We start from the raw sequence: 24,703 nt of genomic DNA on the forward strand, positions 1-24,703 counted from the left end.
GCCATATTAGGTTAGTTAATAAAATCAATTTATATGGAAATACAGCTGCATGTAGCCGTGTAGCCGCTCCAGTTGTGGGGTGGGGCACTACCACCTTTTATTAGGTGTACTGTAGCTTTAATGATTTGTTTTTCTCATACTGTCATGTGACCACTCACTGGCAGTTTAGAATCCAGGTGCATCATTTAAATGATGACAGTTACACACTTCTGGTTGATCAGCGAGAGAGGACAGACGTCTGCTGACCGCTCTCCAGCATCTCTAGAACGCAACAAAGTTGGATAGAAAGTAGAATAATCTGATCATTCGGCCGACCAGTGAGACATAAGGAAACAGACTTCTGTTTCCTTATACTTCATCTCACAGCGATATGCCGGGGAAAAGGAAAAGGAAATCCTCCTCTACTGATGGAGTGGACCAAAAGAAATGTAGAAAAGCCGGCAGAATAATAGGGATAGATCAGTTTTCTAGGAAGCGCTGCCTGGCTTGGTTTCAGGAGTACGCAGGATCGGAGGACGTTATTGGGCCCAAAGGCATACAAGAGTTTTGTGAGGAAGTTGGGATTGAAGCCCAAGATATGAACATGTTGGCTCTGAACTATTTACTAGAGCCTAAGAAAAAGGGCTGTATCAGAAAGGAGGAATGGTTACACGGGATGACCTTGTTGCAGTGTGACCTTCCTGAGAAGTTACAGGGAAAATGTCAATATCTTTGCACTCAGCTCACATACTACATAATTTATAAGGCTTTCTATCAGTTTGTTTCACATTTTGCAAGGGACCTAGAGCAGCGAGGTCTGGAATGTGATAAAGCAAGATCCATATTTTTAACAATGATGAGAAGTACATGGCCTTTAGCTACCACCTTTTCCAAGTTTGTTGAGCAGTGCAGATCTAGATATATGGATAAAGAACTGTGGTGTATCCTGCTAGACTTTACATTCAATTTTGGTGAAGACATCAACAATTACGATGAGAATGGATTTTGGCCCGCTTACCTTAGCGATGTACAGGAGTCGTATATATTAATATTAAACCTTCTGTAAATATAGAAAGATCTGTTTAGGAAGCAACCAATGAACTTTTAAAACCCCTAACCAGGGGCCAATTGGGCGTAGGACATACCGGGAAGATTCCCAAAGGCCGCCTCATATATGGCTTTTTTGTTATCTAATTTTTTTTTCTCGCCAGGGGGTGTCTGCCTGATGTGAGGAGCGACTCCAGCCAACTAAATTAAAGATAAGTGAGTAGGGGGGGACCTGCCTTTTCTAAACGAAGGGGGGGCTGACTATTCTAAACTATGGGGGGGCTGCCTATTCTAAACTATGGGGGGTACTGTCTATTCTAAACTATGGGAGGGGCTGCCTATTCTAAACTATAGGGGGTACTGTCTATTCTAAACTATGGGAGGGGCTGCCTATTCTAAACTATAGTGGGTACTGTCTATTCTAAACTATGGGAGGGGCTGCCTATTCTAAACTATGGGAGGGGCTGACTATTCTAAACTATGGGGGGGCTGCCTATACTAAACTATGAGGGGGCTGCATATACTAAAATATGGGGGGCTACCTATACTAAACTAAAGGGGGCTACCTATACTAAACTATGAGGGGGCTGAGTATACTAAAGAGGGCTACCTATACTAAACTATGGGGGGGCTGAGTATACTAAAGGGGGCTACTTATACTAAACTATGGGGGGTTGACTATGCTAAACTATATTTGCCAGATGTGAGAAGCAATGCTGGCCTGCTCAATTAAAGGTAAGTGAGTAGCCAGGAGACCTGCCTATTCTAACCTATGGGAAATGCTGCCTATACTAAAATATGGGGGGCTGAATATTCTAAACTATAACAGGGGCTGCCTATTCTAAACTATAGGGGGGATGCCTATATTAAACTACGTGGGGCTGACTATACTAAACTATGGGGGGCTATCTATTCTAAACTATGTGGGCTTGCTATGTGGGCAGCACGGTGGCTTAGTGGTTAGCACTTCTGCCTCACAGCATTTGGGTCATGAGTTCGATTCCCAACCATGGCCTTATCTGTGTGGAGTTTGTATGTTCTCCCCGTGTTTGCGTGGGTTTCCTCCGGGTGCTCCGGTTTCCTCCCACACTCCAAAAACATACTGGTAGGTTAAGTGGCTTCTATTAAATTGCCCTTAGTCTCTCTCAATCTGTGTGTGTGTATGTTAGGGGATTTAGATTATAAGATCCAATGGGGCAGTGACTTGCTGCCTATTCAAAATGATGGGGAGGGCTGCCTATACTAAACTATGAGGGGCTGGCTATACTAAACTATGAGAGGCTGCCTATTCTAAAATATGGGGGGGGCTGCCTGTTCTAAACTATAGGGGGACTACCTATTCTAAACTAAAAGGGGGCGGCTGCCTATTCTAAACGATGGGGAATGGCTGCCTATTCTAAACTACTAGGGGGAGCTGCTTATTTTAACTTATTGGGGGGCACGGCTGCCTATATTAAACTAAAGAGGGGCAGCCTATATTTAATTATAGGGGGGCTTCCTAAATTAAAGTATACAGGGGCTGCCTATATTAAACTATATGGAGGGGGGCTGCTATAATGTGTGAGGGAAAAGGGTTGTATGTTGTATAATGTGTGAGGTACTGGGGGATCTTAATATATTGTGATATGAGGGAAGGGAGGGGGGCTGTCTTAATAGTCTTAATAGTGGGGCTGCCTATTCTAAACTATGGGGGGGCTGCCTATACTAAACTATGGGGGGTACTGTCTATTCTAAACTATGGGGGGGCTGCCTATTCTAAACTATGGGGGGTACTGTCTATTCTAAACGATGGGAGGGGCTGCCTATTCTAAATTATGTGGGGTACTGTCTATTCTAAACTATGGGAGGGGTTGCCTATTATAAACTATAGGGGGTACTGTCTATTCTAAACGATGGGGGGTACTGTCTATTCTAAACTATGGGAGGGGCTGCCTATTCTAAACTATGGGAGGTGCTAACTATTCTAAACTATGGGGGGGCTGCCTATACTAAACTATGAGGGGGCTGCATATACTAAAATATGGGGGGCTACCTATACTAAACTAAAGGGGGCTACCAATACTAAACTATGGGGGGGCTGAGTATACTAAAGGGGGCTACTTATACTAAACTATGATGGGTTGACTATACTAAACTATATTTGCCTGATGTGAGAAGCAATGCTGGCCTGCTCAATTAAAGGTAAGTAAGTAGCCAGGAGACCTGCCTATTCTAACCTATGGGAAATGCTGCCTATACTAAAATATGAGGGGCTAAATATTCTAAACTATAACAGGGGCTGCCTATTCTAAACTATAGGGGGGATGCCTATATTAAACTATGTGGGGCTGACTATACTAAACTATGGGGGGCTATCTATTCTAAACTATGTGGGCTTGCTATGTGGGCAGCACGGTGGCTTAGTGGTTAGCACTTCTGCCTCACAGCATTTGGGTCATGAGTTCGATTCCCAACCATGGCCTTATCTGTGTGGAGTTTGTATGTTCTCCCCGTGTTTGCGTGGGTTTCCTCCGGGTGCTCCGGTTTCCTCCCACACTCCAAAAACATACTGATAGGTTAAGTGGCTTCTATTAAATTGCCCTTAGTCTCTCTCAATCTGTGTGTGTGTATGTTAGGGGATTTAGATTATAAGCTCCAATGGGGCAGTGACTAGCTGCCTATTCAAAATGATGGGGAGGGCTGCCTATACTAAACTGTGAGGGGATGCCTATACTAAAATATGGGGGGGCTGTCTGTTCTAAACTATAGGGGGACTACCTATTCTAAACTAAAAGGGGGCGGCTGCCTATTCTAAACTATGGGGAATGGCTGCCTATTCTAAACTACTGGGGGGAGCTGCCTATTCTAACTTATTGGGGGGCACGGCTGCCTATATTAAATTAAAGAGGGGCAGCCTATATTTAATTATAGGGGGGGGGCTGCTATAATGTGTGAGGGAAAAGGGTTGTATGCTGTATAATGTGTGAGGTAGTGGGGGATCTTAATATATTGTGATATGAGGGAAGGGAGGGGGGCTGTCTTAATAGTCTTAATAGTGGGGCTGCCTATTCTAAAATATGGGCGGGCTGCCAATTCAATACTATGGTAGGGGCTGCTTATTCTAAATACAATGTGAGGGGGCTACATTTTCTAAACCATTGGGTGGCTATCTATTCTAAACTATGTGGGTTTGCTATGTGGGCAGCACGGTGGCTTAGTGGTTAGCACTTCTGCCTCACAGCACTTGGGTCATGAGTTCGATTCCCAACCATGGCCTTATCTGTGTGGAGTTTGTATGTTCTCCCCGTGTTTGCGTGGGTTTCCTCCGAGTGCTCCGGTTTCCTCCCACACTCCAAAAACATACTGGTAGGTTAATTGGCTTCTATTAAATTGCCCTTAGTCTCTCTCAATCTGTTTGTGTGTATGTTAGGGGATTTAGATTATAAGGTCCAATGGGGCAGTGACTAGCTGCCTATTCAAAATGATGTGGAGGGCTGCCTATACTAAACTATGAGGGGATGCCTATTATAAACTAAGGTTTGCTGCCTAATATGAACTATGGGGGATGCTGCCTATTATAAAGTATGGGAGGGGACTGTCTATTCTAAATTATGGTGGGGCTGCCTATACTATACTATGGAGGGCTGCCTATTCTAAACTATGGGGAAGCTTCTTGTTTTAAACTATGAGGGGCTGCCTATTCTAAACTATATGGGATGGCTGCCTATGCTAAACTACGGGGGGGGCTGCCTATTTTAATCTATATGGGGGGCTGCCAATTTTAAAGTATAGTGGGGGCTGCCTATATTAAACTATAGTGGGGGCTGTCTATAGTAATCTATAGGGGTGCAGTCTATATTAAGCTATAGTGAGTGGGCTGCCTATTTTAAACTATAGCGGGGCTGCCTATTCTAAACTATGGGGGGCAGCCTATATTAAACTATAGGGGGGCTGAATATATTAAACTATAGGTGGGGCTACCTATATTAAACTATAGGTTGGGCTGCCTATATTAAACTATTGGGGGGCTGCCTATTTTAAACTATTGGGGGCTGCCTATTTTAAACTATAGGGGGCTGCCTATTCTAAACTAAAGTGGGGGCTGCCTATCCTAAACTATAGTGGGGGCTCCCTATACTAAACTATAGGGGGACTGCCTATATTAAACTCTAGGGGAGGCTTTCTATATTAAACTATTTAAACTATAGGCGGCTGCTTATATTAAACTATAGGGAAGAGGACCTGCTATAATGTGTGAGGGAAAAGAGGTGTATGTTGCTATAATGTGTGAGGGAGTGTGGTGTCTTAATATATTGTTTGATATGAGGGAAGGGAGGGGGGCTGTCTTAATAGTGGGTCTGCCTATTCTAAATTATGGTGGGGCTGCCAATTCTAAACTATGTGGGGGGATGACTGTTCTGAACTATGAGGGGCTACCATTTCTAAACTATGGGGGGGGGCTCAATATTCTAAACTATGGTTTGCTGCCTATTCTAAACTATGGGTGATGTTACCTATTGTAATCTTTGGGAGGGGGCTGCCTATTCTAAACTATGTGTGGGTACTGCATATTCTAATCTATGGGGGGACTCCCTTTTCAAAACTATTGGGGGCTGTCTATTCTAACCTATAGGGTGAGACTGCCTATTCTAAACTATAGTGGGGCTGCCTATTTTATACTATGGGGGGCTGCCTATTCTATACTATGGGGGATGGCTGTCTATTCTAACCTATAGGGTGAGACTTCCTATTCTAAACTATAGAGGGGTTGCCTTGGTAAACTATAGGGGGACTGCTTATTCTAACCTATCGGGGATGCTGCCTATTCTAAGCTATGGAGAATGGCTTTCTATTCTAATCTATGGGGGGAGCTGCCTATACTAAACTATAGAGGGAGGCCTATTTTAATCTATACGGTGGACTGCCAATTTTAAACTGAAAGGGTTCTGCCGATATTAAACTATAGTGGGGGTTGTCTATAGTAAACTATAGGGGTGCAGTCTATATTAAGCTATAGGGAGTGGGCTGCCTACATTAAACATTAAACTTTAGGGGGGCTTCCTTTTCTAAACTATGGGGGGTTGCCTATTCTAAACTATTTGAGGGGCTTACTATTCTAAACTATGGGGGGGCTGCCTATACTAAACTATGAGGGGGCTGCATATACTAAAATATGGGGGGCTACCTATACTAAACTAAAGGGGGCTACCTATACTAAACTATGGGGGGGCTGAGTATACTAAAGGAGGCTACTTATACTAAACTATGGGGGGTTGACTATACTAAACTATATTTGCCTGATGTGAGAAGCAATGCTGGCCTGCTCAATTAAAGGTAAGTGAGTAGCCAGGAGACCTGCCTATTCTAACCTATGGGAAATGCTGCCAATACTAAAATATGTGGGGCTGAATATTCTAAACTATAGGGGGACTACCTATTCTAAACTAAAAGGGGGCGGCTGCCTATTCTAAACTATGGGGAATGGCTGCCTATTCTAAACTACTGGGGGTAGCTGCCTATTCTAACTTATTGGGGGGCACGGCTGCCAATATTAAACTAAAGAGGGGCAGCCTATATTTAATTATAGGGGGGCTTCCTAAATTAAAGTATACAGAGGCTGCCTATATTAAACTATATGGAGGGGGGCTGCTATAATGTGTGAGGGAAAAGGGTTGTATGTTGTATAATGTGTGAGGTAGTGGGGGATCTTAATATATTGTGATATGAGGGAAGGGAGGGGGGCTGTCTTAATAGTCTTAATAGTGGGGATGCCTATTCTAAAATATGGGCGGGCTGCCTATTCAATACTATGGTAGGGCTGCTTATTCTAAATACAATGTGAGGGGGCTACATTTTCTAAACCATTGGGGGGCTATCTATTCTAAACTATGTGGGTTTGCTATGTGGGCAGCACGGTGGCTTAGTGGTTAGCACTTCTGCCTCACAGCACTTGGGTCATGAGTTCGATTCCCAACCATGGCCTTATCTGTGTGGAGTTTGTATGTTCTCCCCGTGTTTGCGTGGGTTTCCTCCGGGTGCTCCGGTTTCCTCCCACACTCCAAAAACATACTGGTAGGTTAATTGGCTTCTATTAAATTGCCCTTAGTCTCTCTCAATCTGTGTGTGTGTATGTTAGGGGATTTAGATTATAAGCTCCAATGGGGCAGTGACTAGCTGCCTATTCAAAATGATTTGGAGGGCTGCCTATACTAAACTATGAGGGGATGCCTATAGTAAAATATGGGGGGCTGCCTGTTCTAAACTATGGGGGGCTGCCTATTCTAAACACAATATGTGGGGCTGCCTATTGTAAAGTATAAGAGGGTAATGCCTATTCTAAACTATGGGGAATGGCTGCCTATTCTAAACTACCGGGGGGGGCTGCCTATTGTAACTTATTGGGGGGCACGGCTGCCTATATTAAACTAAAGAGGGGCTGCCTATATTTAATTATAGGGGGCTTCCTAAATTAAAGTATACAGGGGCTGCCTATATTCAACTATATGGAGGGGGGGCTGCTATAATGTGTGAGGGAAAAAGGGTGTATGTTGTATAATGTGTGAGGTAGTGGGGAATCTTAATATATTGTGTGATATGAGGGAAGGGAGGGGGGCTGTCTTAATAGTCTTAATAGTGGGGCTGCCTATTCTAAAATTATGGGCGGGCTGCCTATTCAATACTATGGTAGGGGCTGCTTATTCTAAATACAATGTGAGGGGGCTACATTTTCTAAACTATGGGGGGGCTGCCTATTATAAACTAAGGTTTGCTGCCTATTATGAACTATCGGGGATGCTGCATATTATAAAGTATGGGAGGGGACTGTCTATTCTAAATTATGGTGGGGCTGCCTATACTATACTATGGAGGGCTGCCTATTCTAAACTATGGGGGAGCTTCTTGTTTTAAACTATGAGGGGCTGCCTATTCTAAACTATATGGGATGGCTGCCTATTCTAAACTATGGGGGAGCTTCTTGTTTTAAACTATGAGGGGCTGCCTATTCTAAACTATATGGGATGGCTGCCTATGCTAAACTACGGGGGGGGCTGCCTATTTTAATTTATATGGGGGCTGCCAATTTTAAACTATAGTGGGGGCTGCCTATATTAAACTATAGTGGGGGCTGTCTATAGTAATCTATAGGGGTGCAGTCTATATTAAGCTATAGTGAGTGGGCTGCCTATTTTAAACTATAGCGGGGCTGCCTATTCTAAACTATGGGGGCACTGCTTTATCTAAACTATGGGGGAGCTGAATATTCTAACTTATGGGGATGCTGCCTATTCTAAACTATGGGGGGGGGGCAGCCTATATTAAACTATAGGGGGGCTGCACATATTAAACTATAGGTGGGGCTACCTATATTAAACTATAGGTGGGGCTGCCTATATTAAACTATAGGGGGCTGCCTATTTTAAATATTAGGGGGCTGTCTATTTTAAACTATAGGGGGCTGCCTATTCTAAACTAATGTGGGGGCTGCCTATCCTAAACTATAGTGGGGGCTCCCTATACTAAACTATAGGGGGACTGCCTATATTAAACTCTAGGGGAGGCTTTCTATATTAAACTATTTAAACTATAGGGGGCTGCTTATATTAAACCATAGGGAAGAGGGCCTGCTAAAATGTGTGAGGGAAAAGGGGTGTATGTTGCTATAATGTTTGAGGTAGTGAGGTGTCTTAATATATTGTTTGATATGAGGGAAGGGAGGGGGGCTGTCTTAATAGTGGGTCTGCCTATTCTAAATTATGGTGGGGCTGCCTATTCTAAACTATGAGGGGGGCTGCCAATTCTAAACTATGGAGATGCTGCCTATTCTAAACTATGGGGGGGGCTGACTATTCTGAACTATGAGGGGCTACCATTTCTAAACTTTGGGGGGGGGCTCAATATTCTAAACTGTGTGTGGGTACCCCATACTCTAATCTATGGGGGGACTCCCTTTTCTAAACTATTTGGGGCTGTCTATTCTAACCTATAGGGTGAGACTGCCTATTCTAAACTATAGTGGGGCTGCCTATTTTATACTATGGGGGGCTGCCTATTCTATACTATGGGGGATGGCTGTCTATTCTAACCTATAGGGTGAGACTGCCTATTCTAAACTATAGAGGGGTTGCCTTGGTAAACTATAGGGGGACTGCTTATTCTAACCTATCGGGGATGCTGCCTATTCTAAGCTATGGAGAATGGCTTTCTATTCTAATCTATGGGGGGAGCTGCCTATACTAAACTATAAGGGGGATGCCTATTTTAATCTATACGGTGGGCTGCCAATTTTAAACTGAAAGGGTTCTGCCGATATTAAACTATAGTGGGGGTTGTCTATAGTAAACTATAGGGGTGCAGTCTATATTAAGCTATAGGGAGTGGGCTGCCTACATTAAACTATAGGGGGGCTTCCTTTTCTAAACTATCGGGGGTTGCATATTCTAACTTATGGGGGATGCTGTCTATTCTAAACTATAGGGGATTCGGCCTATACTAAACTATAGAGGTGCTGTCTATTCTAAACTATGGGGGGCAGGGCTTCCCATGCTAAACTATGGGGAGAGGGGGCAGCCTATATTAAACTATAGGGGGCTGCCTATATTAAACTACAGGGGATTCTGCCTGTACTAAACTATAGGGGGGGCTGCCTATTCTAAATTATGGGGGGCTGCCTATACTAAACTATGGGGGGGGCAGCCTATATTAATCTATAGGGGGCTGCCTATATCATACTATAGAGATGTTGCCTATATTGAATTATGGGGAGGGCTGCCTATATTAAGGTATGGGTCCGGCTGCCTATTCTAAACTATGGTGGTACTGCCTATTCTGAACTATCAGTGGAAGGGATGCCTATTCTAAACTATGGGGAATGGCTGCCTATTCTATTCTATTGGGGGGGGCTGCCTATTGTAACTTATTGGGGGGCACGGCTGCCTATATTAAACTAAAGAGGAGCTGCCTATATTTAATTATAGGGGGCTTCCTAAATTAAAGTATACAGGGGCTGCCTATATTAAACTATAGGGAGGGGGGGCTGCTATAATGTGTGAGGGAAAAAGGGTGTATGTTGTATAATGTGTGAGGTAGTGGGGAATCTTAATATATTGTGTGATATGAGGGAAGGGAGGGGGGCTGTCTTAATAGTCTTAATAGTGGGGTTGCCTATTCTAAAATTATGGGCGGGCTGCCTATTCAATACTATGGTAGGGGCTGCTAATTCTAAATACAATGTGAGGGGGCTACATTTTCTAAACTATGGGGGGGCTGCCTATTATAAACTAAGGTTTGCTGCCTATTATGAACTATCGGGGATGCTGCATATTATAAAGTATGGGAGGGGACTGTCTATTCTAAATTATGGTGGGGCTGCCTATACTATACTATGGAGGGCTGCCTATTCTAAACTATGGGGGAGCTTCTTGTTTTAAACTATGAGGGGCTGCCTATTCTAAACTATATGGGATGGCTGCCTATGCTAAACTACGGGGGGGGCTGCCTATTTTAATCTATACGGGGGGCTGCCAATTTTAAACTATAGTGGGGGCTGCCTATATTAAACTATAGTGGGGGCTGTCTATAGTAATCTATAGGGGTGCAGTCTATATTAAGCTATAGTGAGTGGGCTGCCCATTTTAAACTATAGCGGGGCTGCCTATTCTAAACTATGGGGGCACTGCTTTATCTAAACTATGGGGGAGCTGAATATTCTAACTTATGGGGATGCTGCCTATTCTAAACTATGGGGGGGGGCAACCTATATTAAACTATAGGGGGGCTGCACATATTAAACTATAGGTGGGGCTACCTATATTAAACTATAGGTGGGGCTGCCTATATTAAACTATAGGGGGCTGCCTATTTTAAACTAAAGGGGGCTGTCTATTTTAAACTATAGGGGGCTGCCTATTCTAAACTAATGTGGGGGCTGCCTATCCTAAACTATAGTGGGGGCTCCCTATACTAAACTATAGGGGGACTGCCTATATTAAACTCTAGGGGAGGCTTTCTATATTAAACTATTTAAACTATAGGGGGCTGCTTATATTAAACCATAGGGAAGAGGGCCTGCTAAAATGTGTGAGGGAAAAGGGGTGTATGTTGCTATAATGTTTGAGGTAGTGAGGTGTCTTAATATATTGTTTGATATGAGGGAAGGGAGGGGGGCTGTCTTAATAGTGGGTCTGCCTATTCTAAATTATGGTGGGGCTGCCTATTCTAAACTATGAGGGGGGCTGCCAATTCTAAACTATGGGGATGCTGCCTATTCTAAACTATGTGGGGGGGGCTGACTATTCTGAACTATGAGGGGCTACCATTTCTAAACTATGGGGGGGCTCAATATTCTAAACTATGTGTGGGTACCCCATACTCTAATCTATGGGGGGGACTCCCTTTTCTAAACTATTTGGGGCTGTCTATTCTAACCTATAGGGTGAGACTGCCTATTCTAAACTATAGTGGGGCTGCCTATTTTATACTATGGGGGGCTGCCTATTCTATACTATGGGGGATGGCTGTCTATTCTAACCTATAGGGTGAGACTGCCTATTCTAAACTATAGAGGGGTTGCCTTGGTAAACTATAGGGGGACTGCTTATTCTAACCTATCGGGGATGCTGCCTATTCTAAGCTATGGAGAATGGCTTTCTATTCTAATCTATGGGGGGAGCTGCCTATACTAAACTATAGGGGGATGCCTATTTAAATCTATACGGTGGGCTGCCAATTTTAAACTGAAAGGGTTCTGCCGATATTAAACTATAGTGGGGGTTGTCTATAGTAAACTATAGGGGTGCAGTCTATATTAAGCTATAGGGAGTGGGCTGCCTACATTAAACTATAGGGGGGCTTCCTTTTCTAAACTATCGGGGGTTGCATATTCTAACTTATGGGGGATGCTGTCTATTCTAAACTATAGGGGATTCGGCCTATACTAAACTATAGAGGGGCTGTCTATTCTAAACTATGGGGGGCAGGGCTTCCCATGCTAAACTATGGGGAGAGGGGGCAGCCTATATTAAACTATAGGGGGCTGCCTATATTAAACTACAGGGGATTCTGCCTGTACTAAACTATAGGGGGGGGCTGCCTATTCTAAATTATGGGGGGCTGCCTATACTAAACTATGGGGGGGGGGCAGCCTATATTAATCTATAGGGGGCTGCCTATATCATACTATAGAGATGTTGCCTATATTGAATTATGGGGAGGGCTGCCTATATTAAGGTATGGGTCCGGCTGCCTATTCTAAACTATGGTGGTACTGCCTATTCTGAACTATCAGTGGAAGGGATGCCTATTCTAAACTATGGGGAGCTACCTATTGTTTACTGTGGAGGGGCTGCCTATTCTAAATTATGGGTGTGCTGCGTATTCTAAACTATAGGTGGAAGCGCTGCCTATTCTAAACTATGGGGGTCTGCCTATTCTAAACTATGGAGGGGCTGCCTATTCTAAACTATAGTGGGGGCTGCCTATTCTAAACTATTGGAGGGGCTGCCTATATTAAACTACATGGGGGGCTGCCTATATTAAACTATAGGGGTGCAGTCTATATTAAGTTATAGTGGGTGGGCTGCCTATATTAAACTATAGGGGGTCTGCCCATTTTAAACTAGGGGAGTCTGCCTTTTCTAAACTATGGGAATGTTGCATATTCTAATTTATGGGGAATTCTGCCATATTCTAAAATATATGGAGGGTACTGCATATTCCAAACTATGCTTACTCTAAACTATGGGGTGGGCTGCCTATTCTAAACTATGAGGGATAGCTGTCTGTTCTAAACTATGGGGGTGGGGGCTGCCTACATTAAACTACAGAGGGGCTGCCTATTTTAAACTATACGGGGGGCTGCCAATTTTAAAATGAAAGGGGGGCTGCCTTAACAGTGGGGCTGCCTATACTAAACTATGGGGGGGCTGCCTATACTAAATTATGGTGGGCTTTCTTTTCTAAACTACGGGGGGTCTGCCTATTCTAACTATGGCTGGGCTGCCTATTCAAAAATATGGTGGAGGCTGCCTATTATAAACACAATGTTGGGTGGCTACCATTTCTAAACTATGGTTAGATGCCTATTGTAACGTATGGGAGGGGGCTGCCTATTCTAAACTATGGGGAATGCTGGCTATTCTAAACTATGGGGGTACCGCCTATTCTAAACTATAGGGGGATGACTATTCTAAACTATGAGGGGGGCTACCTTTTATAAACTATGGAGGGGGCTCAATATTCTAAACTATGGTTTGCTACCTATTCTAAACTATGTGTGATTTTGCTTATTGCAAAATATGGGAGGGGGCTGCCTATTCTAAACTATGGAGGGGGCTGGCTACTATAAACAATGGGGGGGAGGCTGTCTATTTTAAACTATGGGGGATTCTGCCTATTCTAAACTCTGTGAGGGGGGATGCTGCCTATTCTAAACTATTGGGGATTTTGCCTATACTAAACTATAGGGGGGCTTCGTTTTCTAAACTATGGGGGAGCAGGGCTGCCTATACTAAACTATGGGGGGCAGCCTATATTAATCTATAGGGGAGCTGCCTATATTAAACTATTGGGGGGGGGCTGCCTGTATTAAACTATAGGGGATTGCCTATATTAATCTATGATGGGGCTGCCTATTCTGAACTATCCGAGGAAATGATGCCTATTCTAAACTATGGAAGGGAAGCCTATATTGATCTACATGGGAGCTGCCTATATTAAACTATAGGGGGGCTGCCTACATTAAACTATAGGGAGGGCTGCCTATATTAAACAATAGGGAGGGCTGCCTATATTAAACAATAGGGAGGGCTGCCTATATTAATCTATGGGGGGTCTGTCTATTCTGAACTATCCCTGGAAAAGATGCCTATTCTAATCTATGTGGGGCTACCTATTCTGTACTGTGGAGGCGCTGCCTATTATAAATTATGGGGAAGCTACGTATTCAAAACTATGGGTGGAAGAGCTGCCTATTCTAAACTATGGGGGGCTGCCTATTCTAAACTATGGGAGGCTGCCTATTCTAAACTATGAGGGGCAGACTATTCTAAACTATGGGGGCAGACTATTCTAAACTATAGAGGGGGCTGCCTATATTAAACTATATGGGATGGCATTCTATATTAAACTAATTTAAATTATATATTCTATATTAAACTATGAGGAGGAGGGCGTGCTATAGTGTGTGAGGGAGTGGGGGGTCCCTGTTCAAAACTATGGTGGGGGCTGCATATTCTAAACTATGGGGGATGCTGCCTATTCTAAGCTATGGGTAATGGCTTCCTATTATAATCTATGGGGAGAGCTGCCTATACTAAACTAAAGGGGGGCTGTCTATAGTAAACTATAGGAGGGCAGCCTATATTAAGCTATAGGGAGTGGGCTGCCTATATTAAATTATAGGAGGGCTGCCTATATTAAACAATATAGGTGGCTGTCTATATTAATTAATAGGGGGGCTTACAGTATAGGAGGGCTGCCTATACTAAAATATGGGGGATGCTGGCTATTCTAAACTATGGGGGGGGCTGCCTATTCAAAACTATGGTTTGCTTCCTGTTACAAACTATGGGGATGCTGTCTATTGTAAAGTAAGGGAGGGGGCTGCCTATTCTAAATTAAGTGGGGATGCTGGCTGTTCTAAACTATGGGGGGACTGCCTATTTTGAACTATGGGGGGCTACCATTTCTAAAATATGTAGGGGCTCAATTTTCTTATCTATGGTTTGCTGCCTATTCTAAACTATGGGGGATGGCTGCCTATTCTAAACTATGGGGGGACTCCCTTTTCTAAACTATCAGGGGGCTGCATATTCTAAAAAGTGGGAGGGCTGCATATTTTAATCTATGGCGTCTGCCTATTCTAAACTATGGCTGGGGCTGCCTATTCTAAACTATGGGGAATTGCATCCTATTCTCATTTATGGGGGAAGCTGCCTATACTGAACTATGGGGTGGCTGCCTATATTAAACTAAAGGGGAATTGTCTATATTAAACTATAGGGTAATGCCTATATTAACTATAGAGTGGCTGCCTATATTAAACTATAATAATGCTTCCTATATTAACCTATAGGGGACTGCCTATATTAAACTGTATGTGGGCTGCCTATTCTAAACTATGGGGGGATGCCTATACTAAACTATGGGGGGGATGCCTACTCTAAACTATGTTGGGGCTGCCTATACTAAACTATGGAGGGCTGCCTATTCTAAACTATGGGGGGCTGCCTATTCTAAACTATGGGGATGTGGCATATTCTAAATTATGGGGGATACTTCCTTATTTTAAAATATGTTGAGGGTGCTGCATATTCCAAACTCTGGTGGGTTGCCTAATCTAAACTGTGCGTGGGCTGCCTAATCAAAACTTTGGTTTGCTGCCTGTTATAAAGTATGGTGGATGTTTCCTATTGTAAAGTATGGGAGAAGGCTGCCTATTCTAAAGTATGGAGGATACTGGCTTTTCAAAACTATGGGGGGACAGCCTATTATAAACTATGGGGGGCTGCCTATTCTAAACCATAGGGGGGCTGCCTATTATAAACTATGGGGGTCAACCATTTCTAAACTATGGGGGGGCTCAATATTCTAGACTATGGTTTGCTGCCTATTCTAAACTATGGGGGATGTTGCCTATTTTAAACTATATGGGGGGACTGCAAACTCTAAACAATGGGGGGGTCTCCCTTTTCTAAACTATAAGGGCGCTGAATAATCTAAACTGTGGGAGGGCTACCTATTATAATCTATGGCAGCTGCCTATTCTAAGCTATGGATGGTGCTGCCTATTCTAAACTATGGGGGGGCTGCCTATTGTAACCTACAGGGAGGCTGCCTATATTAAACTATAGGGGAGGCATTCTATTTTAATCTATTTAAATTATAGGGGGGCTGCTTATATTAATCTATAGTGAGGAGGGCCTGCTATAATGTGCATGTTCCTATAATGTATGAGGGAGTGGGGAGGTCTTAATATATTGTGTGATATGAGGGAAGGAAGGGGGGCTGTCTTTATAGTGGGGTTGCCGATGCTAAACTATGGGGTGGCTCCCTATTCAAAAGTATGGTGGGGGCTGCATATTCTAAACTATGGGGGATACTGCCTATTCTAAGCTATGGGGAATGGCCTCCTATTCTAATCTATGGGGGGTGCTGCCTATACTAAACTATAGGGGGTTGCCTATATTAAACTTTAGGTGGGCTGTCTATTCTGAACTAGGGGGATGTTGAATATTCTAATTTATGGGGGATACTGCCATATTCTAAAATATGTGGAGGGTGCTGCATATTCCAAACTATGGTGGGCTGCTTACTCTAAACTATGGGGTGAGCTGTCTATTCTAAACTATGAGGGATGGCTGTCTGTTCTAAACTATGGGGGTGGGGACTGCCCACACTAAAATTAGGGGGATGCCTATATTAAACTACACAGGGGCTGCTTATTTTAAACTATACTGGTGGCTGCCAATTATAAAATGAAAGGGGGGCTGCCTGTCTCACGGAAGCACAGTTGTCGATACTCAACGTGGACATTACGATGAAAGAGATAAAGGAGACTATCAAGTCACTTAGAAACTCGGCCGCACCAGGACCAGATGGGCTCACTGCATCGTATTATAAAAAATTTGCGCCTGATATGGCACTGATGCTTCTTTTACTTTTCAGTGCAGTGCTAAATGGGGAAAGCTTCGAGAGGGATACCACCAGAGCACATGTCATTGTTATAGCTAAGGAAGGTGGTGAACCTAGTTAATGTGAGAGCTACAGACCTATCTCTCTGCTGAATGTAGACCTAAAACTATTTGCTAAACTACTTGCGAACAGGCTGGCTCAAGTGATCCCTGCCCTGGTCCATCCTGACCAGGTGGGATTTATTCCTGCTCGACAGGGATTGGACAATACAAGGCGAGCAATCAATCTCATTGAAGCAGCTAACTCGAAGCACACCCCTGCTCTGGTGGTCTCCCTCGACGCAGAAAAGGCCTTTGACAGGGTCTCCTGGCCCTTCATGAGAGCCACTCTTGAGGTAATGGGCTTTGAGGGTCAATTTATGACTAGGCTAGCTTCTTTGTACTTCAATACCTCTGCTACTGTATGGGCTAATGGAGCTGCATCGCCGGTGTTACAAATTGCTAATGGCACTCGACAAGGATGTCCGCTCTCCCCTCTATTGTTCGCCCTAATGATGGAACCTTTAGCCTCTCGAGTTCAGACCAATGAAGCAATCACAGGAATCCAAGCGGTCAAGACCGATTATAAGATCTCCTTATATGCGGATGATGTCTTACTGACAGTGACCCCTTACCTCCCTCCTTTCCATACAGAAAGAACTTAGTTGTCTAACTTTAAAATCAATATGGACAAATATGAAATCCTGTCTCTTAACTTAACGCCCCACCTCCTGGAATCTCTGAAACGGCAAACGAATTTTAGATGGCAACCAGACAAACTGAAATATTTGGGAATCTACTTGACAAGTCAATTTAGTCAGCTATATACAGCTAATTTTCCTTGGCTCTTGAGTGTTCTTAAACAAGACCTTGAGAAATGGGATAAGCTATATATCTCTTGGTTAGGTCGCATGACAGCCGTAAAGATGAATCTAATAGCACAAATTCTCTATCTATTTCAGACGGTCCCTATGCGGGTCCCCTCATTGGCACTAAAAACCCTTCAGAAACAAGTTGCGCAGTTTGTTTGGGCAGGTAAACGACCACGGGTCCAAGCTCGCACGCTTCATCGTCGGACCTCGGAGGGTGGACTGGGTCTTCCAAATATTTCTAAGTACTACATTGCTGCACACCTGACCCAGCTAGTTCTATTTCACTCTTCGCCTTCACTAGTGTCTAAGTCAGCAAATTATATAAAGTCATTTCAATTAAAGTCTAGCAAACTTGGTTGTCTTTGTCTAAAAAAGATGCGTACGGTACGCATCGACGTACAAGGGCACGCTACGGCGTGAAAGGGCGTATGAATCCACTACACGTGGCAGCAACAGTAATTGGTCTTTTACCATATATTCGCACAAACACGCATACTTATAAAATAGTACACATTAATGGTAGTTGCAACACATAGTCAGTTATGTCGAAATATAGTAGTATTTAATATTTTATATCAGAGTTACATGCATATTAGTGAAATACACGGAACGGGTTAAAGGAATAACATCATGAGTGGTATCATAATGAACCTTGTTACATATCCTACTGTTTGGTTCACTCTGCGAGGGAATCGCAGAGTGCATACGCAAGTTATGAATGATAGGGAATTATGAACTACTTAAGACTAAGGAATCCTGGCGGGAAGAGCAGAGCATACCCCCTGCAGAGATGACCCCCTCCTTTGGATTCCTTAGGATGAACCAGCCAATGATTGATGAGCCCTTGGACATTCCTGAGACCCGGACCAATAGATGCAAGCTATACCATCTTCATTGTATTACTGTATTTGATTGTGTATATAAGCAGCAGCTTGTGATCCAGAGTGCAGACATCTTGTCCCCAGACTTCAGGATTGAATTACTGCACTGGATCCAGAGCGCCTGCGATAAGTAAAGGCTGTATTTACTATTACTTCGCTTGAACATATTTATTCTACTATTTGCGAATAAATCTTTGTGCTTTGGAAACACAACTCGAGGTTCGACAATCGTTATTGGTTAGCGACAATACGCACATAACACTAGGCTATGGGCTGACATAGAGGCAAATACCATACAGTTGCTTTCGCCATACACCCTTTTGTGGATTCCAATTAAACATCGTCCACCACTCCTTTTGCTTCCATCTTCTACTCGTTTCTCCCTCCAGATTTGGGACTATAGTACTCGCGCCTTTCAATTATTAGCTAATCCTGAAATTATGTTTCCATTGTGGAACAACCCGTCCTTTCCCCCTGGACAGCCAAAATCCTTTTCTCAATACTGGTTTAATCGCGGGCTCTGGTTTATGACAGATATCGCACCCATGCAAATCTTTCCGGAATTTGCAGATTTGCAGAGAATACACAACATCCCCCATAAATGTTTCTATTAATATCTTCAACTAAGGCATTTATTTCAATCTCTCTTAGCGTTTAAAACACTCTACCAATTAACCCCTTTGGAAACTTTTTGTCAGAATAGATCTCAACCGACCGGTTTAATTTCAACATTTTATAGTCTTGTGGCATTTCATCAACCTATTAAGGATCGATACGAGCTGAAGTGGAAAGAAGACTTGGGAATTTAACTAGAAATTGATGATTGGGCCAAAATCAGGACCCGAATCGCTAAAAGCTCTATTTTCGTGAGGACTAAAGAGAATGCGTATAAGCTACTTTATAGATGGTACCTGGTACCTGGTCCCCACTCATCTCAAAGCTATATTCCCAGATGCACCCAATTCCTGTTGGAGGTCCTGTGGGCAAGAAGGCTCTTTGTTACACATTTAGTGGTCTTGTCCTAAGATGGTCAGATTTTGGCAAAAGGTACATAACTTAATCCTTAGAGTAACCTCGATACAAATCCCTCCATGTCCTTCTTATTCGCTTCTGCTCTTAGTAGGTTACTGCTCTGAGTCTTTAAACTTCTTCCATCTCTGTGTCTCTGTGTATCGGCTTCAAGATCCAGGTTTGATGCAGGTTCTGAGTTACCCGGGGCCAGTTCCAAGCTTATACAGCTCAGGAGGTGGTCACCCCTGATAATCCGGTGCCTGAGTTCTGAGCCTTCTCAGTCCCAGTTTTGGTACTATAGTCTTCTGAGTTTCTGGATCCTTGCGGGTACTGAGTCTCTTTTCGTGGGTTCAGTCCCTCTGTTCCTACGTCCAGGTTCCAGTCCACCAAGTCCAGATTCCAGTTGCTTATTCCAATGTGGAATCCAGTCCAGCATTCCTCCTCCTGACATCTGGCATATACAAAAAGAGCACATACTCTCTTTCTGAGCAAGATCTTCATCCAGCCTCCTAGTTTCCACTTCATCCCTGTCTCAGGACCCTTCGTCCCAAGACGGATCCCAGAAACCCTATTGGCGTGACAATACCTTTGTTTCACAACCCATCAGATGCCCAGTGATGAGGAGCTCATTGATTGGGTCATTACACCCCGGGGACTTTGGCTCAGCTCCATGAGAAGAGACCTGCATTTAAAAGCGCTCTCTGCCCTCAGATCCAGGGTAAAATGTTTTAACTGCTTCTGGACAACTTAATAGAAATGCCTTACATTGCAAAGTCAGATGGAAATGGAAGTACATCGATGTTGTTTGAGACAGAGAATCCATTTGGTAAAAATACATTTAAAAGGCTTATCAGTGGTCGGTATTCCTGGAGCTCATATTCTTCAGGTAGATTGGCTTAGTCACCATTATGTGGACAACATGATGGCAACTTTCTGCAACAGGAAAATTCAGAATTCCTCACATGGGTTGCGTGTTCAATGTCTCACCCTTGGGACTTTATCTTCTTTTTATTATTTTCACAGTTGTCTTTTCACCAGTGGGTGGGTGTTTTAGCAGTGTGGTAGTTCCATTTTGGCCTTGTAGATTAGACACATGTCACACAGACAGTCAGGACAGGACGAACGATGAGTGGAAGACAAATGAGAAGGGAGAAGTAAGACAGTGGACACCAGGTCTCCCTAAGAGCAGATTGCCTCTGTCCACCTTTAATCCGGCTCTGCCTTCCTGAATCACTCTGGACACAAGTCAAGGAAAAGTTAAAGTGCACCCTGAGCTCATAAGTCCATATGCACTGCACACCCTGTAACGCATCCAGCATTACTCAAGTACAGACCCGACCCCGGTGACGGCAGATGGGGTCACTAGGGGGATGTGGGTCTGTAGAGCTATCAGTTCTATTACCATGCACCCTGGGAGCTAGGAAAGTGCATATAAAAAGATCAACTAGAAGTCTGGGGGGCATATATGAGTGAAGGAAAAAAGGGAAAACAGTTTGAATTAGTGAATCCCCTTTAATATGGCACAAGCAGCACAGTTTTATAGGTTACAAAACTTGGAATACAAGTCTGCACTGAATAATTAACAAAAACTTTCAAACTTGCAAATTTCAGGTGTAAACCATGAAGTCTAACACTTTAAAACTGTCATGTGTTCAGGATACCCTCTATTCTTTTACAGTAACAGATAGTGTTTTGGGTTATCCCCAATTATGATGCATGAAAATATTGATAACCATGAGAAGACATCATTACTAGTAGTAACGTTTTATACAGTAGACTCTTTTTTACCCTTATTTTACCTGTTATTCCTTTAAGTGTGATTTAAAACCAGTAGAAAGCATTTTCATAATCATAAGACTTTCTTACTCTCAGTAAATATGTCAGATGCCGTCCTTGCACTTCTCCTAGGTGCCGGGGAACGGACCCCTGTCTTAATTCCTTCTCGCATCCTGTTGCCTAGCAACGGGACACTCTTACGTATTCAGCACTCTCGCAGCACCTGCATGTGCATTCGAGCCGCGTCCCATTGCTATGCATCGGGGCATTTGTTTTGTGGCTCAGAAATCACTCTCCTTCTACAAGGGCTCACTTCCTCTTATATTAGGACCCCACTTTCACCAATGCCTCGCCAGCATTTTGGGTCACCAATCTCCAGCGTTCCTGTGTCCTGTTCCCTGCTCCTATTGTTTGCTGTTTTGGATTCTGACCCTTGGCTTGTCTTGTGACTATCCTCCTGCTCAAGTGATTCTGTACTATATTGTCCGAGTGGTTCCTGAATTTGGCTACCTCTGACCACTCTCCTGTATTTTCCCTTTTGTTCCTCGCCATTGCTGGATTGTACCCAGGTCTTCTGCTATTCCTCTACATACTCCATTGCACTGGTGACTAACTGGGAGAACAGCGACCTGCGCACCTTACATAGCCAAGCCCATACCTCCTTGCACTTGTCCCTTATTAAATGTGAATGTGAATTATTTAATGCCAAGGCTGGTTGGAGTTTTCTAAATGTCATATACCCTTTCTTTTTCCAGATAGGACTCCCAACATTGCAGGATCCAGACAAGCAGCAACCCATGTCCAAAATTTGTAAAGCGCAAGTCACGTGCACCTTCAAGAGTTGCACACGTCATGACGTTGCGATGCTGGCAGCATCCAGGAGCTGCGAGGGCCAAGCCCAGCCGACCACAGAGAGGAGATGAAGTAAAGGTAAGTCACATTTACTTTATTTTATTGTCATTTTTTTTTTTGCTTTTTTTTTCAAACTTGACAATGTTCCATTTTTCAGGGGGTTAGCCTGTTCTTGGCATAATATGAATTGGGGACAGTACTCTGTGGCATAATATTGTTTGGGGGCATTAATCTGTGGCATAATATTGTTTGGGGGCACTACTCTGTGGCATAATATTGTTTTGGGGCCTAATTTGTAACATAATATGATTTGGAGACATTATTGTGGGGCACAATATGATTTGTGGCATAAATTGAACTGGGGCACTATTGTATGACATAATATGATTTGGGGGCATCACTGTGTGGCAAAATATGATTTGTGGCATAAATTGAACAATGTGGCATAAATTGAACTGGGACACTACTGTGTGGCATAATATGAACGTTTATTTGTTGGTTCCATTATTAATATATATATATATGTATATATATATATATATATACACACATATGTAGACAAAAAAAACAGGGACACTCTGCACTCTCCAAACACATAGTTAATGCTGAACTAAATACTGTTCTATATTAAAGACAGGGAATGTTAGTTCCACATATTGCAGTAAATGTTAAGCTGACCAACTCACGCCAAAGTCTTCCCATTCTGGTCAGTCCTAACATGATCAAATGCTATGTTATTTTATCTGGACTTAAGGCTTACCTGCACACAGCTTTTAAAATGTGTCTGTTTCATTATAACATTACACACTTTCCACTACGTATGTGGTGCTTTTAGGGCACAAGAGACAAATACATATCCCCATGTTTCTCTTGTGTTCTTGAGTCTGTACCTAATTCATCTAAATAAATATGCAAGTGTTGGAGCATTCTCTACTCTTAGTAATATATTTTCTATATTTAATTTTACTACACCTTATTATAATAGTGCATAGGTGTTTGTATCTTTAGAGCTGCTCTACCACCTAGGGCTAGATTTACTAAGCTGCGGGTTTCAAAAAGTGGGGATGTTGCCTATAGCAACCAATCAGATTCTAGCTTTCATTTATTTAGTACCTTCTACAAAATGATAGCTAGAATCTGATTGGTTGCTATAGGCAACATCCCCACTTTTTCAAACCCTCAGCTTAGTAGATCTAGCCCCTAGTCTCTCCTAGCTAGATCCCAGTATGTACCATATTTCTCATGACTTATCTGCTCCTCTTACAGCCCCAGCCAAAACATGGACAGGGCTGGTATGTGAGCGGGAGGACCAATCACAAGCTGCCATCAAGAAATGGCAGTTTGTGATTGTTCACTCCACTAACTCATTCCCTCCGCTGCCATATTAGGTTAGTTAATAAAATCAATTTATATGGAAATACAGCTGCATGTAGCCGTGTAGCCGCTCCAGTTGTGGGGTGGGGCACTACCACCTTTTATTAGGTGTACTGTAGCTTTAATGATTTGTTTTTCTCATACTGTCATGTGACCACTCACTGGCAGTTTAGAATCCAGGTGCATCATTTAAATGATGACAGTTACACACTTCTGGTTGATCAGCGAGAGAGGACAGACGTCTGCTGACCGCTCTCCAGCATCTCTAGAACGCAACAAAGTTGGATAGAAAGTAGAATAATCTGATCATTCGGCCGACCAGTGAGACATAAGGAAACAGACTTCTGTTTCCTTATACTTCATCTCACAGCGATATGCCGGGGAAAAGGAAAAGGAAATCCTCCTCTACTGATGGAGTGGACCAAAAGAAATGTAGAAAAGCCGGCAGAATAATAGGGATAGATCAGTTTTCTAGGAAGCGCTGCCTGGCTTGGTTTCAGGAGTACGCAGGATCGGAGGACGTTATTGGGCCCAAAGGCATACAAGAGTTTTGTGAGGAAGTTGGGATTGAAGCCCAAGATATGAACATGTTGGCTCTGAACTATTTACTAGAGCCTAAGAAAAAGGGCTGTATCAGAAAGGAGGAATGGTTACACGGGATGACCCTGTTACAGTGTGACCTTCCTGAGAAGTTACAGGGAAAATGTCAATATCTTTGCACTCAGCTCACATACTACATCATTTATAAGGCTTTCTATCAGTTTGTTTCACATTTTGCAAGGGACCTAGAGCAGCGAGGTCTGGAATGTGATAAAGCAAGATCCATATTTTTAACAATGATGAGAAGTACATGGCCTTTAGCTACCACCTTTTCCAAGTTTGTTGAGCAGTGCAGATCTAGATATATGGATAAAGAACTGTGGTGTATCCTGCTAGACTTTACATTCAATTTTGGTGAAGACATCAACAATTACGATGAGAATGGATTTTGGCCCGCTTACCTTAGCGATGTACAGGAGTCGTATATATTAATATTAAACCTTCTGTAAATATAGAAAGATCTGTTTAGGAAGCAACCAATGAACTTTTAAAACCCCTAACCAGGGGCCAATTGGGCGTAGGACATACCGGGAAGATTCCCAAAGGCCGCCTCATATATGGCTTTTTTGTTATCTAATTTTTTTTTCTCGCCAGGGGGTGTCTGCCTGATGTGAGGAGCGACTCCAGCCAACTCAATTAAAGATAAGTGAGTAGGGGGGGACCT

The 24,703-nt window shown here is 43.3% G+C and overlaps 1 long non-coding RNA gene and 1 pseudogene across 1 annotated transcript in view; both read left to right on the forward strand.

Moving 5' to 3' along the window:
- LOC142150178 (uncharacterized) overlaps positions 1-22,128 on the forward strand; it is a 92,110-nt gene extending 69,982 nt beyond the window's left edge. Inside the window, exon 4 of the long non-coding RNA XR_012691059.1 lies at positions 21,969-22,128. This is a non-coding gene — a long non-coding RNA (uncharacterized LOC142150178). The remainder of the gene's footprint in view (positions 1-21,968) is intronic.
- A 1,685-nt stretch (positions 22,129-23,813) lies between these two features.
- Positions 23,814-24,488, forward strand: LOC142150836 (DCN1-like protein 5 pseudogene; annotated as a pseudogene).
- Positions 24,489-24,703: the final 215 nt, after the last annotated feature.

This window comes from Mixophyes fleayi, chromosome 4, assembly GCF_038048845.1.
Source record: "Mixophyes fleayi isolate aMixFle1 chromosome 4, aMixFle1.hap1, whole genome shotgun sequence".
Classification (NCBI taxonomy): domain Eukaryota; kingdom Metazoa; phylum Chordata; class Amphibia; order Anura; family Limnodynastidae; genus Mixophyes; species Mixophyes fleayi.